The sequence below is a fragment of the Engystomops pustulosus genome, chromosome 7, assembly GCF_040894005.1.
Source record: "Engystomops pustulosus chromosome 7, aEngPut4.maternal, whole genome shotgun sequence".
Taxonomy (NCBI): Eukaryota; Metazoa; Chordata; class Amphibia; order Anura; family Leptodactylidae; genus Engystomops; species Engystomops pustulosus.
The window spans coordinates 171,243,840-171,261,134 of record NC_092417.1 but is presented as its reverse complement, the minus strand read 5'-3'; the positions used below and the strand labels follow the sequence as shown (position 1 = coordinate 171,261,134).

The window sequence follows — 17,295 nt, the reverse complement described above, 5'->3', positions numbered from 1 at the left end:
GCGGATCTGGCACAGGAGTTGGAGGTCTATTTATGTCGATGCATGTGTAGTGTTTGTGATACAGACAGGAGACTGACTCAGCCCTAGAGCAGGGTCCCATTAAAGTCATGAGTCAACAGTGTAAATTTAAAGTGACCCCGCGGAGAAGAAAATCAACACTGGATATATTAGGCCCCTGCGTCATTCATACATGACTATTTATTTCAAATTTCATGGTAATTTAAGGGAGAGAGACACATTTAAAGGGGAAGTTCACCTGGTCCTATAGTCATTTTCATTATTTGAAATCCTTGTTTCTACAGTAATGCTCAGAAAAACCGGTGGCGCTATAGCTGAGATTGGAAGCATCCCCTTAAAGAAAACGTGTTACCAGGAATGTCATTGTCAGCTGGTGACAGGTTCCAATAGCCTATGCTATGGTGATTTAAAAATGCCTTTGTCAACATTTTGAATCATTTCAGTACTTTATAGAAGTTTATTTCACATTACCTGGCTCCCTGCCAGCAGCCTGTGGTGAGTCCCTCGGGAAAGGCAGCTGCAGCCTGTATGTGTCAGTCTCCTTTCCTCTACACTCATCCAGCTCCCTTCTTCCCACTTCCTGCCATGTGCATTGAACAGACAGGGGAGGAAGAGGGGGTGGGGAGTAAAGAAAGAATGCAAAAAGAGGCTGCAGCTGGCCCTCCCCGGACCTCATCACATCCTGCTGACAAGGAGCCAGATAATGTGAAACAATCTTTTATAAAGTACTGAAAAGATTCAGAATGCTGACAAAGGCATTTTTAAGATCACCATAGCATAGGGTATTGGAACCTGTCACCTGCTAAAATTGACATTCCTGGTGACAGGTTCTCTTTAAGCTACAGTCAGTGGCACCAGCATATTTTAGTTTGTGTGTATATATATATATATACATACACACACAAACACACACACATATATGTATATATAATCTTAGTCAATTCTCAGATTCTTTTCAGGAACAATCAATAATTCCATAATCATACTGGACCACCAGAGAACCAAAGTATTCTCAGGTTGGCCCAGGCTCTAACACTCCAGGCCCATAATATACGTACGCACAGTCTGTGCCCCAATTATATATGCATGCACAGTCAGTGTCCCCATAATATACCTACACACAGTCAGTATCCCCATAATAAACACACACACAGTCAGTTTCTCTGTAATATATGTACACACAGTCAGTGCCCCTATAATATACATATACACAATCCTTGTCCCCATAATATACCTACACACAGTTAGTGTCCCCATAATATATGTACACACAGTCAGTGGCCCCATAATATACATACACACAGTCTGTGCCTCCATTATATATGCATGCGCAGTAAGTGTCCCCATAATATACCTACACACAGTCAGTGTCCCCATAATATAGGTACACACAGTCAGTGTCCCCATAATATATGTACACACAGTCAGTGTACTCATAATATACCTACACGCAGTGAGTGTCCCCATAATATACATACACACAGTCAGTGCCCCTATAATATACATATACACAATCTTTGTCCCCATAATATACCCACACACAGTTAGTGTCCCCATAATATATGTACACACAGTCAGTGGCCCCATAATATACATACACACAGTCTGTGTCTCCATTATATATGCATGCGCAGTAAGTGTCCCCATAATATACCTACACACAGTCAGTGTCCACATAATATAGGTACACACACTCAGTGTCCCCATAATATATGTACACACAGTCAGTGTCCACATAATATACCTACACGCAGTGAGTGTCCCCATAATATACATACACACAGTCAGTGCCCCTATAATATACTTATACACAATCTTTGTCCCCATAATATACCTACACACAGTCAGTGTCCCCATAATATAGGTACACACAGTCAGTGTCCCCATAATATATGTACACACAGTCAGTGTCCACATAATATACTTACACGCAGTGAGTGTCCCCATAATATACCTACACGCAGTCTGTGCCCCCATAATATACATACACACAGTCAGTGTCCCCATAATATATGTATATACAGTCAGTGTCCCCAAAATATACGTACACACAGTCAGTTCTGCTAATGTGACATTGTGAAAAACAGTCACTGTAGGCCACAGTCACCCGACATCAACTTCACTTTTTGGGATATCCTCAGTTACCCTATGTCACAGTCCCTTTTAGATCCTTACTCTTGACCATTTTCCCATTTTTTACACATCAACTTCATGAACACAAGTCTCTATGACAACAATGAACCTAATAATTACCAGAAAAAGGAGCAGGAGCCTCAGGCTTCAGGACTTATAGATATATCATTACTTTTCCTCTTAAAAAAGGACACCCCACCCAAATGTAAAGTTTCCCATCATGGCTTTCCATGTGACAGACCTCGCTTATTCTTTTTCGTGCTGTTTCTATCTCTGTACATCACATTGCGGCGGTTGCTTAGCAGCAGTGTGAATCTGTCTCTGCTGACACGCTTCCTATACTGGAGTCTATGGAGATCTATGTGTCACCCATCACAGGCTTCAGATCTTCCTGTATGATGGTCAAAGTAGGGAGGGGGGACATCCTTACACGGTTACTAATAATAATAAGAAAGGTAGATCAGCCCGCTGACTGTATAATTATGGTATGGAGGGGTAATTAAACAGACTGCACCACTTACTTAATGGTTATCTCTGAATCGTCTTGCATTGCTGTGCTGAGAGATCATGGGATTTATAGTATATGATAAGAAAAATCTCTCTATAGATGGATAGACAGATAGATTGATACATAATAGAAAAGGAAATCTACCAGCAGTTTTGACCATACTGCACCCAGTGTATGGTCCCTGGAGAGATGTGTAATCATACCTTAGTGTATGTTGTTAGTACCAGCAGGATTGTAATATTTGCTTTTGTATTCTGGAAATGTAGCTGGACTTGTTGCGCTGGTGTGTGAGATCTCTTCACTAAATGGCTGCACAGCCCCTCCCCTTAGAGCAGTAACTGGCTTCTGGTTGGATATTAAAGCAGATGGGAGGGGCCAGAAGACGTTTGAAGGTAGATATAAAAGAAGTGTAGATAAATAGGTGAAATACGAAATAAAAATTGATCAACTGATAAATACATTAATGAGTTAGATAGATACATTTCAGATGGATAGATGAATGTGAGGTAGATAGTTATGAGATACCCTATTTTGTGGACAAGAAATTTTTTTTTTAAAAACGTGATTCGTTTTAAGGAAGGAAGATTGAGTGAAGTGCTAGAGATTCCAGTCACGCTATAAACTGATTTTACTTTTTTAAAACCTTTCATTGTTTCCACAGCAAACAACACATGATGTTTCGACCCTCACATAAGGACCTTCTTCAGGCACAGTTTGCAGTATATACATAGGTGGCGGCATATAGGGGTGTGCAGGTGCTTACATGAAGAATCTCCTGCAGCGACTAGGGCAGTGATTCATCATGTAAGCTCTTGCACAAGGCTATATGCGGCCACCTATGTATATACTGCAAACTGTGCCTGAAGAAGGTCCATATGTGAGGACCGAAACCTCAGGTGTCATTTGCTGTGAAAAGAATGAAAAGTAAAAAAAGAAACATCAGTTTATAGTGGGACTGGACTTTCCCCTTTCCAGAGACCTGAATTGTTAAAATGTGCAGCTGGATCTTTGACTCTACTCTGGGTGAAGTGCTGACAGAGTCCTTCACCCGATCTCTGCAAGAGAAAAGCCTCTGCACTGCTCTCTCTCACCCTGCTGTTCCTTCCTAATACCAGCAACATGAAGAAGCTTTAGGACCTCCTGACTGACTTCCATGACTGATCACGTTTCAACATCGTAAAGGTTCTTAAACCTTTTCATCCTGATGGTCGGGACAGAGCCAGCGGATTTGAGGAAATTGATTTTATTTACTTAATAAATAAAATTTACTTTATTCTGCCCCAAGGCTAGACATGTATAAGAGCTATGCGAGTGAGTAAATCGATACGTCGCTGGTTTTGGATTAAACCCTTCCTGACTTCACTTTTGAAACTGGAGTGCTGCCTAATTTTTTTGGTAGATAGATATGAAATAGATAGATATGAAAGTTACCTCATTCCCAGGACTATGATGACCCCAGGGCTAGATCATAGGGGGGCCACCTGGGGCGCGTGGGGCCCCCACCACTTTTCCATTAAAGGGGGCCCCCACCAAATGTGGGCGATTTGGGCGGTCACATGGAGCTGTATATAGTGATTACTGGGGGGCTGTATATAGTGATTGCTGGGGGAGCTGTATATAGTGATGGCTGGGGGAGCTGTATATAGTGATTACTGGGGGGCTGTATATAGTGATTGCTGGGGAAGCTGTGTACGGTGATTGCTGGGGGGCTGTATACGGTGATTGCTGGGAGCTGTATATAGTGATTGATGGGGGAGCTGTATATAGTGATTACTGGGGGCTGTATATAGTGATTGCTGGGGGGCTGTATATAGTGATTGTTGGGGGAGCTGTATATAGTGATGGCTGGGGGAACTGTATATAGTGATTACTGGGGGCTGTATATAGTGATTGCTGGGGGAGCTGTATACAGTGGTTGCTGGGGGAGCTGTATATAGTGATTGCTGGAGGAGCTGTATACAGTGGTTGTTGGGGGAGCTGTATATAGTGATTACTGGGGGGCTGTATATAGTGATTGCTGGGGGAGCTGTATATAGTGATGGCTGGGGGAGCTGTATATAGTGATTACTGGGGGGCTGTATATAGTGATTGCTGGGGAAGCTGTGTACGGTGATTGCTGGGGGGCTGTATACGGTGATTGCTGGGAGCTGTATATAGTGATTGATGGGGGAGCTGTATATAGTGATTACTGGGGGCTGTATATAGTGATTGCTGGGGGTCTGTATATAGTGATTGTTGGGGGAGCTGTATATAGTGATGGCTGGGGGAACTGTATATAGTGATTACTGGGGGCTGTATATAGTGATTGCTGGGGGAGCTGTATACAGTGGTTGCTGGGGGAGCTGTATATAGTGATTGCTGGAGGAGCTGTATACAGTGGTTGTTGGGGGAGCTGTATATAGTGATTGCTGGGGGAGCTGTATATAGTGATGGCTGGGAGAACTGTATATAGTGATTACTGGGGGCTGTATATAGTGATTGCTGGGGGGCTGTATATAGTGATTACTGGGAGCTGTATATAGTGATTGCTGGGGGGCTGTATATAGTGATTACTGGGAGCTGTATATAGTTATTGCTGGGGGGCTCTTTATAGTGAATACTGGGCGCTGTACACAGTGATTACTGGGGGGCTGTATATAGTGATGGCTGGGAGAACTGTATATAGTGATTACTGGGGGAGCTGTATACAGTGATTGCTGGGGGGCTGTATATAGTGATTACTGGGAGCTGTATATAGTTATTGCTGGGGGGCTCTTTATAGTGAATACTGGGCGCTGTACACAGTGATTACTGGGGAGGCTGTATATAGTTATTGCTGGAGAGCAGTATATAGCTATTGCTGTTCCCTGTCTGGACTACATTCAAAGGGGGCCTGGTTGACCTACAACTAAAATCCACCCAGAAACATCGGCAAACTCCAGATAATAAATTCCAGGAGATATAAGAATGTGACGATTATAAATATATTATTCCCATGTGAAAAGAGCAATGACCTGGACATAACAATGCCTCACATTTCCCATTATTTGTGATAATCTTCCACATATGAAGCTGCGGATGTTTTCCTGGAGGGATTGGAGGGACAATAATTGGGGCCCTTTATAAAATACTTAAAAAAAAAAAAATTGTCTCCCTCTCAGCGCCGTCGGGATGAACACGTCGAAAATTGTTTGTGTCCTCATCAGGGATGAAATGTCACAGTTTGTGAGACGTCTCCCGGAGCTCGGCCCTTGGGACGTCTGGAGATTGGTTTATCATGAAAGAAACCAAACTGCTTGAGACAGGAGATAAACAGAACGGTTTAGACGGGCGCAGAGCTGCCCCCCACAGGGAGAGCGGCTATCCCGGACCCCGATGTGACAACATGAAGGGAACAACAAGCAGCAGGTCAGAACCAGAGACACGTAGAAGGGAAACTGTGGCCACAGTATAGAAGACCAGGAGACCCCAACCATCACCTAATACAGGGGTCTTTATCATGTCACATGACATCATTCACTATACAGAGAGACATTCCCCCTGTTAGATTATTATTGCAACAAAACCTTAAGGCTCAGGATACTTTGAACTGATACATTGTAACATACAACCAGTTCTATGGTCCGGACTAGACACAAAGGGGGTCATTTACTCAGGGCCCGATTCGCGTTTTCCCGACGTGTTACCCGAATATTTCCGATTTGCGCCAATTTCCCCTGAATTGCCCCGGGATTTTGGCGCACGCGATCGGATTTTGGCGCATCAGCGCTGGCATGCACGCGACGGAAATCTGGGGGTGTGGCCGAACGAAAACCCGACGGATTTGGAAAAACCGCCGCATTTAAAAAACAAAAAGTGTCGCAGAGCTTGCACTTACCTTCACTAGGAATAGGCCGGTGTACTTGAGTGCATTTCAGCGGACTTCAGCGCAGCAGCGCCACCTGGTGGACGTTGGAGGAACTACCTTAGTGAATCCCGGCCGGAGCCGAATCCACCGCAGAGAACGCGCCGCTGGATCGCGAATGGACCGGGTAAGTAAATCTGCCCCAAAGCCACAAAACATAATCCCGGAGGCAAAAACCAACGGAGAAAGGACAGAAGAGGGCGACCAACATATTTAGCGTTATGGGAGGATTAGAGTACAAGGACCAACTTATCAAACTTGTGATTATTCAGTTCTCTGCGGTAAACTGGCAACTTTATATTTCTGCATCTATAAATCATCTACATATAAATCTTTATCATCTTTCATATTTATCTTCTATCATCTGTCTCCTATAAGATTCTCCTACACTCCCATATTACAGATACTTACCTAGTAATGTATATAACTACAAACAGTGGGGTAACTTGAAGCTGATGGGCCCCAATGCAAAGTCTGAACCAGGTCCCTGATTATAATGCATGTTTTATAGTACTTGTCTTCTCATATGGGAAAGGGAGACCTTATGGGCCCCCTAAGCCTCTTGGGCCCGGTTGCAACCGCACCCTCTGCACCCCCTCATGTTACGCCCCTGACTACAAAGTGTTATTATATGGTGCAGGGATAAAGGGAGCCTCTTACTGGCTGTGACCCCACTTTTAGTTTTGCCCGGGGCCCCACTTTGTCTAAATCCGACCCTAGAGATACTGTCCAGAATATAGTTTTAGGGAAGAAGTTCTGTGTGGTCCTTTATACTTACTGTTGTACATAGGGAAGTTGTACTGTACAATGGTCAGTTACTTAGTGATATAGAACATTGGAAGTAAAATCTGTATCTAAATCTCTACTTATTCATTTCTCATAGAACCAAGGAAATGGTAGAGTACAATGGACCGTACTTACAGTAAGATATAACAGCAGGTAAGTGTCACTGTCATGGAAGTGATACTCAGCAGTCACCTATTCACACTACATGAGATGAGGGGGATGAGGTTTTGATCAATCACAACTGATCAGTTACTTGGATTCACTGAATGATAGAGACTGGAAGTGATCAGTAAATCTGTAAATCTACCATCAAAATCCAGCCTGATAAACCAGGGACATTACTCATAGATCCAGGCACCGGGACTGTGGTATCTTCTTATATTTGTTATCCATGGCCTCCTTCCTTCTAAAATCAACTTTTATATTTATGTTAATGAGCCTGGGGTTGTTCTCACAGGTGTGACTGTGTGCAAGGAGCACTTCTGCCTCCTACCGTGTGCTGAAACTTCCTCTGCTGCAGGGAGATTACATAAGGTAGACAGTGGGGGACGTGCAGAGGGCATAGGTGAGACAGTGTAACAGACTGTGAAGCTACAGCAGGGAGGGGCTCAGGTTATGCCCACAGAGCCTTTCAGGCTCATTAGCGTAATTTTAAAAGTTGATTTTAGAACGAAGGAGGATAACAAATATAAGTAGAATACAACAGTCCCGGTGCCTGGATCTATGAGTAAGGGTCCCCGGTTTATGATGCTGGGAGGTTTCCTTTAAACAATAATGCAATAGAATACAGATGTGATATTCAGCAGTTTCCTGTGTAAAATTCGGTATAGAGACTGTAGAGGTTATACTGAACAATTACCAAACTATGATAGTGTACAGAGACTTTTGAATTGATATTGAGCCGTTCCATCTACACAAAGAGACTGTGGAAGTGATACTGATACTATATACATATACAATGGATTGTAGAGACTGCGGGAGTGAGGAGCTGTCCAATGTATTCACATGTGCATGATGTGCTGAGCACTTGTGAGCTGCACATGTGGAGGATGGAGGTTGTAGTGAGCACTTGTGAGCTGCACATGTGGAGGATGGTGGTTGTAGTGAGCACTTGTGAGCTGCACATGTGGAGGATGGTGGTTGTACTGAGCACTTGTGAGCTGCACATGTGGAGGATGGTGGTTGTGCTGAGTACTTGTGAGCTGAACATGTGGAGGATGGAGGTTGTACTGAGCACTTGTGAGCTGAACATGTGGAGGATGGAGGTTGTACTGAGCACTTGTGAGCTGCACATGTGGAGGATGGAGGTTGTACTGAGCACTTGTGAGCTGCACATGTGGAGGATAGAGGTTGTACTGAGCACTTGTGAGCTGAACATGTGGAGGATGGAGGTTGTACTGAGCACTTGTGAGCTGCACATGTGGATGATGGAGGTTGTACTGAGCACTTGTGAGCTGAACATGTGGAGGATGGAGGTTGTACTGAGCACTTGTGAGCTGCACATGTGGATGATGGTGGTTGTAGTGAGCACTTGTGAGCTGAACATGTGGAGGATGGAGGTTGTACTGAGCACTTGTGAGCTGAACATGTGGAGGATGGAGGTTGTAGTGAGCACTTGTGAGCTGAACATGTGGAGGATGGAGGTTGTACTGAGCACTTGTGAGCTGAACATGTGGAGGATGGAGGTTGTACTGAACACTTGTGAGCTGAACATGTGGAGGATGGAGGTTGTAGTGAGCACTTGTGAGCTGCATATGTGGAGGATGGAGGTTATAGTGAGCACTTGTGAGCTGAACATGTGGAGGATGGAGGTTGTACTGAACACTTGTGAGCTGAACATGTGGAGGATGGAGGTTGTACTGAGCACTTGTGAGCTGAACATGTGGAGGATGGAGGTTGTACTGAACACTTGTGAGCTGAACATGTGGAGGATGGAGGTTGTACTGAGCACTTGTGAGCTGAACATGTGGAGGATGGAGGTTGTACTGAACACTTGTGAGCTGAACATGTGGAGGATGGAGGTTGTAGTGAGCACTTGTGAGCTGCATATGTGGAGGATGGAGGTTATAGTGAGCACTTGTGAGCTGCACATGAGGATGATGGAGGTTGTACTGAGTACTTGTGAGCTGAACATGTGGAGGATGGAGGTTGTAGTGAGCACTTGTGAGCTGCACATGAGGATGATGGAGGTTGTACTGAACACTTGTGAGCTGCACATGTGGAGGATGGAGGTTGTACTGAACACTTGTGAGCTGCACATGTGGAGGATGGAGGTTGTACTGAGCACTTGTGAGCTGCACATGTGGAGGATGGTGGTTGTAGTGAACACTTGTGAGCTGCACATGTGGAGGATGGAGGTTGTACTGAACACTTGTGAGCTGCACATGTGGAGGATGGAGGTTGTACTGAACACTTGTGAGCTGAACATGAGGATGATGGAGGTTGTACTGAGCACTTGTGAGCTGCACATGTGGAGGATGGAGGTTGTACTGAGCACTTGTGAGCTGAACATGTGGAGGATGGAGGTTGTAGTGAGCACTTGTGAGCTGCACATGTGGAGGATGGAGGTTGTAGTGAGCACTTGTAAGCTACACATGTGGAGGATGGTGGTTGTAGTGAGCACTTGTGAGCTGCACATGTGGATGATGGAGGTTGTACTGAGCACTTGTGAGCTGCACATATGGAGGATGGAGGTTGTAGTGAGCACTTGCGAGCTGCACATGTGGAGGATGGAGGTTGTACTGAGCACTTGAGAGCTGAACATGTGGAGGATGGAGGTTGTACTGAGCACTTGTGAGCTGCACATGTGGAGGATGGAGGTTGTACTGAGCACTTGCGAGCTGAACATGTGGAGGATGGAGGTTGTACTGAGCACTTGTGAGCTGCACATGTGGAGGATGGAGGTTGCACTGAACACTTGTGAGCTGAACATGTGGAGGATGGAGGTTGTAGTGAGCACTTGTGAGCTGCACATGTGGAGGATGGAGGTTGTAGTGAGCACTTGTAAGCTACACATGTGGAGGATGGTGGTTGTAGTGAGCACTTGTGAGCTGCACATGTGGATGATGGAGGTTGTACTGAGCACTTGTGAGCTGCACATGTGGAGGATGGAGGTTGTAGTGAGCACTTGTGAGCTGCACATGTGGAGGATGGAGGTTGTAGTGAGCACTTGTAAGCTACACATGTGGAGGATGGTGGTTGTAGTAAGCACTTGTGAGCTGCACATGTGGAGGATGGTGGTTGTAGTGAGCACTTGCGAGCTGCACATGTGGAGGATGGTGGTTGTAGTGAGCACTTGTGAGCTGCACCTGTGGAGGATGGTGGTTGTAGTGAGCACTTGTGAGCTGCACATGTGGAGGATGGTGGTTGTAGTGAGCACTTGTGAGCTGCACATGTGGAGGATGGTGGTTGTAGTGAGCACTTGTGAGCTGCACATGTGGAGGATGGAGGTTGTAGTGAGCACTTGTGAGCTGCACATGTGGAGGATGGTGGTTGTAGTGAGCACTTGTGAGCTGCACATGTGGAGGATGGTGGTTGTAGTGAGCACTTGTGAGCTGCACATGTGGAGGATGGTGGTTGTAGTGAGCACTTGTGAGCTGCACATGTGGAGGATGGTGGTTGTAGTGAGCACTTGTGAGCTGAACATGTGGAGGATGGAGGTTATACTGAGCACTTGTGAGCTGCACATGTGGAGGATGGTGGTTGTAGTGAGCACTTGTGAGCTGCACATCTGGAGGATGGAGGAGAAAGTTTCCCCCGGAGGGAATCAGCAATGTGTGATTATAATATGGGGATCAGTAACGCTGCTATTGCCTGTGTATTAGGATCCCCCCGTCACATATACTGCAGCACTGACACATTATTTCATAAGTAACTAACCCTAACCTGACATCATATGCAGAATACAAAGCATATATATTCCAAGAGGCCCTAAATCAGTCACAGCAGTCAACACAACCTATAGATCCCCGTGTATATGCATCCTCCGTCTATTCCATCGCTTCATCCCTCTTCAATAACCCCGTCCATCCTGATCTTCCTGGTTCCTTAATAAAATGCCACAACAACAGTAAACACTGACATGCAACAGTATAAGAGAAGTAACAAGTAAATCCTGTAATGCAACTATGTTGCACTGCAGATGTGTACGTTTTTCAGGGTTTGTGGAAAGCCGGGTAGCAGAATACGGAACGTCCTATATGATATATACAGCTGTCACATCCATAGGCAGCGACATAGAGCAAATATAACGGCGCAGGATTAACTGCAGCACAATCTCACCTCTACGAAGGCAAGAAGAGCCATGAAGCAGCAGAAGACAAGACTGCGGAGGAGCCTCTGTGGAGGGAATACTCAATGAGCTGCCTGTGGATATATACAGCGGAGATAAACAACCGTCACCTATAGATCAATAATCCCTCCGCTATAGGGGAAGCAATAACCTCATAGCCTGATACAAGCCACAGGTATAAGCTGAGGATTATAGGGTCATCTGTACACGGTTGTAGTGGATGCATTAAGTCCAGCGACCCCCCCCTTCCTATACATTCTATACAATAATAGCCTATAGGAATCAGCGTTACCTTATGGGAAGTTTCTGCTGGATCCGCCGTGCGATCCTCATATGTCAGGAATGGGATTCATCCTTTAGGAATCAGGACTGCAGTCTCTGCTAGAAAAAAGGATGCTCTATCCTATACTACACCCTCCGAGATCCTACTGCCTGCCCTCCCCACCACCACCACCATCATCATCATCGTCCCCCCCACCATTACACACCCACCTCTCTGCTATCTTCCCCCTCCGTTTCTTCCCTTCTATTCCCCCTGCTTCTTCTCAGATCAGTGACTTGATTGATAGGAACGGCTCGCAGAGCCCACCCACACATGTTTTTTTTTTACTGAATAGGAGCCATAAGGGAACGGATGGGAGGGGGCGAGAGATGGAGAAGCATGAATGAAAACTGTAGCCAGCACTGCAGACAGGGCTTCATGCTATTCCCCGCTCTAATCCCTATCATATCCTGGCAGTAAGTAGGTGCCACCTCTCTGCCCGCTGCCATGGAGGGGGCCGGGGATCTCGAGGTGCGACGCTCTTTTGCAGCCATGATGCGAGTGCATGTTTGATGCATGGATTATTCGCAGGTAGCCGTCAATCACATCCGGCTCCGGGGACGCTGGGGGACCCCCGGACGGTCATTATTTTTTTTTTATCAATGGAGACTGTGACATACAACGGAGGCCTCCGCCACATCACAACGGGTGTAGGGAAGAGGCAGCAGAATGGCAGCTAATGGGCAAATTAGGATGATTGGCCATTTACCGCACAGTTTATCCACCGCTGGGATGTGTGATCCCCAGACCTAATGCATAGGCGGCAGATGTGTGATCCTGACAGCATCAGGTGTAGCAGAGCTGAGGGGGTTGTATGGCCATCATTGCCATGAGATCCCGATGTATTATACGTATAGTAATAGCAAATAATCACAAAGGAGACGGCAGGACAACAAATCTGGCTTTGCTGCATCAGTACATACAATGATCAGGATACTCAGAGATTATCTGGTGACGCTGTGCCTTGTAAAGTCACGGGATAGATGAGCAGTAAGTGAAAGTTGATGTGGAAGCAGGAAAAATGAGAAAGGATGAGGATCTGTCCAACTGTAATATAGGACTCCATAGTGGCAGGTCCTGGCTATGATAGAAAGGTGTCAGGACACACAGGACATGGCAGCTCACTGTGTATGGGGGGTGTAGTCACAGAGGGGTCAGAGCGCCCATGCTGACCCCTGACCACTGCTGGCTATGATAGAAAGGTGTCAGGACACACAGGACATGGCAGCTCGCTGTGTATGGGGGGTGTAGTCACAGAGAGATCAGAGCACCCATGCTGACCCCTGACCACTGCTGGCTATGATAGAAAGGTGTCAGGACACACAGGACATGGCAGCTCGCTGTGTATGGGGGGTGTAGTCACAGAGGGGTCAGAGCGCCCATGCTGACCCCTGACCACTGCTGGCTATGATAGAAAGGTGTCAGGACACACAGGACATGGCAGCTCGCTGTGTATGGGGGGTGTAGTCACAGAGGGGTCAGAGCGCCCATGCTGACCCCTGACCACTGCTGGCTATGATAGAAAGGTGTCAGGACACACAGGACATGGCAGCTCGCTGTGTATGGGGGGTGTAGTCACAGAGGGGTCAGAGCGCCCATGCTGACCCCTGACCACTGCGGGCTATGATAGAAAGGTGTCAGGACACACAGGACATGGCAGCTCGCTGTGTATGGGAGGTGTAGTCACAGAGAGGTCAGAGCACCCATGCTGACCCCTGACCACTGCTGGCTATGATAGAAAGGTGTCAGGACACACAGGACATGGCAGCTCGCTGTGTATGGGGGGGTGTAGTCACAGAGGGGTCAGAGCGCCCATGGTGACCCCTGACCACTGCTGGCTATGATAGAAAGGTGTCAGGACACACAGGACATGGCAGCTCGCTGTGTATGGGGGGTGTAGTCACAGAGGGGTCAGAGCGCCCATGCTGACCCCTGACCACTGCTGGCTATGATAGAAAGGTGTCAGGACACACAGGACATGGCAGCTCCCTGTGTATGGGGGGTGTAGTCACAGAGGGGTCAGAGCGCCCATGCTGACCCCTGACCACTGCTGGCTATGATAGAAAGGTGTCAGGACACACAGGACATGGCAGCTCGCTGTGTATGGGGGGTGTAGTCACAGAGGGGTCAGAGCGCCCATGCTGACCCCTGACCCCTGCTGGCTATGATAGAAAGGTGTCAGGACACACAGGACATGGCAGCTCGCTGTGTATGGGGGGTGTAGTCACAGAGTGGTCAGAGCGCCCATACTGACCCCTGACCACTGCTGGCTATGATAGAAAGGTGTCAGGACACACAGGACATGGCAGCTCGTTGTGTATGGGGGGGTGTAGTCACAGAGGGGTCAGAGAGCCCATGCTGACCCCTGACCACTGCTGGCTATGATAGAAAGATGTCAGGACACACAGGACATGGCAGCTCGCTGTGTATGGAGGGTGTAGTCACAGAGAGGTCAGAGCGCCCATGCTGACCCCTGACCACTGCTGGCTATGATAGAAAGGTGTCAGGACACACAGGACATGGCAGCTCGCTGTGTATGAGGGGTGTAGTCAGAGAGGTCAGAGCGCCCATGCTGACCCCTGACCACTGCTGGCTATGATAGAAAGGTGTCAGGACACACAGTACATGGCAGCTCGTTGTGTATGGGGGGTGTAGTCACAGAGGGGTCAGAGCGCCCATGCTGACCCCTGACCACTGCTGGCTATGATAGAAAGGTGTCAGGACACACAGGACATGGCAGCTCCCTGTGTATGGGGGGTGTAGTCACAGAGGGGTCAGAGCGCCCATGCTGACCCCTGACCACTGCTGGCTATGATAGAAAGGTGTCAGGACACACAGGACATGGCAGCTCGCTGTGTATGGGGGGTGTAGTCACAGAGGGGTCAGAGCGCCCATGCTGACCCCTGACCCCTGCTGGCTATGATAGAAAGGTGTCAGGACACACAGGACATGGCAGCTCGCTGTGTATGGGGGGTGTAGTCACAGAGTGGTCAGAGCGCCCATACTGACCCCTGACCACTGCTGGCTATGATAGAAAGGTGTCAGGACACACAGGACATGGCAGCTCGCTGTGTATGGGGGGTGTAGTCACAGAGGGGTCAGAGCGCCCATACTGACCCCTGACCACTGCTGGCTATGATAGAAAGGTGTCAGGACACACAGGACATGGCAGCTCGCTGTGTATGAGGGGTGTAGTCACAGAGAGGTCAGAGCGCCCATGCTGACCCCTGACCACTGCTGGCTATGATAGAAAGGTGTCAGGACACACAGTACATGGCAGCTCGCTGTGTATGGGGGGTGTAGTCACAGAGGGGTCAGAGCGCCCATGCTGACCCCTGACCACTGCTGGCTATGATAGAAAGGTGTTGGGACACACAGGACATGGCAGCTCGCTGTGTATGGGGGGTGTAGTCACAGAGGGGTCAGAGCGCCCATGCTGACCCCTGACCACTGCTGGCTATGATAGAAAGGTGTCAGGACACACAGGACATGGCAGCTCGCTGTGTATAGGGGGTTGTAGTCACAGATAGGTCAGAGCGCCCATGCTGACCACTGCTGGCTATGATAGAAAGGTGTCAGGACACACAGGACATGGCAGCTCGCTGTGTATGGGGGTGTAGTCACAGAGGGGTCAGAGCGCCCATGCTGACCCCTGACCACTGCTGGATATGATAGAAAGGTGTCAGGACACACAGGACATGGCAGCTCGCTGTGTATGGGGGGTGTAGTCACAGAGGGGTCAGAGCGCCCATGCTGACCCCTGACCACTGCTGGCTATGATAGAAAGGTGTCAGGACACACAGGACATGGCAGCTCGCTGTGTATGGGGGGTGTAGTCACAGAGAGGTCAGAGCGCCCATGCTGACCCCTGACCACTGCTGGCTATGATAGAAAGGTGTCAGGACACACAGGACATGGCAGCTCGCTGTGTATGGGGGGGTGTAGTCACAGAGGGGTCAGAGCGCCCATGCTGACCTCTGACCACTGCTGGCTATGATAGAAAGGTGTCAGGACACACAGGACATGGCAGCTCGCTGTGTATGGGGGTGTAGTCACAGAGGGGTCAGAGCGCCCATGCTGACCCCTGACCACTGCTGGTAATGATAGAAAGGTGTCAGGACACACAGGACATGGCAGCTCGCTGTGTATGGGGGGTGTAGTCATAGAGGGGTCAGAGCGCCCATGCTGACCCCTGACCACTGCTGGTAATGATAGAAAGGTGTCAGGACACACAGGACATGGCAGCTCGCTGTGTATGGGGGTGTAGTCACAGAGGGGTCAGAGCGCCCATGCTGACCCCTGACCACTGCTGGTAATGATAGAAAGGTGTCAGGACACACAGGACATGGCAGCTCGCTGTGTATGGGGGGTGTAGTCACAGAGGGGTCAGAGCACCCATGCTGACCCCTGACCACTGCTGGTAATGATAGAAAGATGTCAGGACACACAGGACATGGCAGCACCCTGTGTATGGGGGGTGTAGTCACAGAGGGGTCAGAGCGCCCATGCTGACCCCTGACCACTGCTGGCTATGATAGAGAGGTGTCAGGACACACAGGACATGGCAGCTCGCGGTGTATGAGGGGTGTAGTCACAGAGAGGTCACAGTGCCCATGCTGACCCCTGACCACTGCTGGCTATGATAGAAAGGTGTCAGGACACACAGGACATGTCAGCTCGCTGTGTATGGGGGGTGTAGTCACAGAGGGGTCAGAGCGCCCATGCTGACCCCTGACCACTGCTGGCTATGATAGAAAGGTGTCAGGACACACAGGACATGGCAGCTCGCTGTGTATGGGGGTGTAGTCACAGAGAGGTCAGAGCGCCCATGCTGACCCCTGACCACTACTGGCTATGATAGAAAGGTGTCAGGACACACAGGACATGGCAGCTCACTGTGTATGGGGGTGTAGTCACAGAAGGGTCAGAGCGCCCATGCTGACCCCTGACCATGGCTGGCTATGATAGAAAGGTGTCAGGACACACAGGACATGGCAGCTCCCTGTGTATGGGGGGTGTAGTCACAGAGGGGTCAGAGCACCCATGCTGACCCCTGACCACTGCTGGTAATGATAGAAAGGTGTCAGGACACAGGACATGGCAGCTCGCTGTGTATGGGGGTGTAGTCACAGAGGGGTCAGAGCGCCCATGCTGACCCCTGACCACTGCTGGCTATGATAGAAAGGTGTCAGGACACATAGGACATGGCAGCTCGCTGTGTATAGGGGTTGTAGTCACAGAGAGGTCAGAGCGCCCATGCTGACCCCTGACCACTGCTGGCTATGATAGAAAGGTGTCAGGACACACAGGACATGGCAGCTCACTGTGTATGGGGGGTGTAGTCACAGAGGGGT

General features: G+C 48.4%; 1 protein-coding gene across 2 annotated transcripts in view; it reads right to left on the bottom strand.

Moving 5' to 3' along the window:
• PTPN5 (protein tyrosine phosphatase non-receptor type 5) overlaps positions 1-12,130 on the bottom strand; it is a 71,839-nt gene extending 59,709 nt beyond the window's left edge. Inside the window, exon 1 of one of the 2 annotated variants that reach the window (XM_072118953.1) lies at positions 12,112-12,130. The gene's annotated coding sequence lies outside the window, so the exon portion shown is untranslated. Of the gene's footprint in view, positions 1-11,911; positions 12,067-12,111 lie in introns of those variants that run through there. The other variant, XM_072118952.1, reaches the window with a different exon arrangement.
• Positions 12,131-17,295: the final 5,165 nt, after the last annotated feature.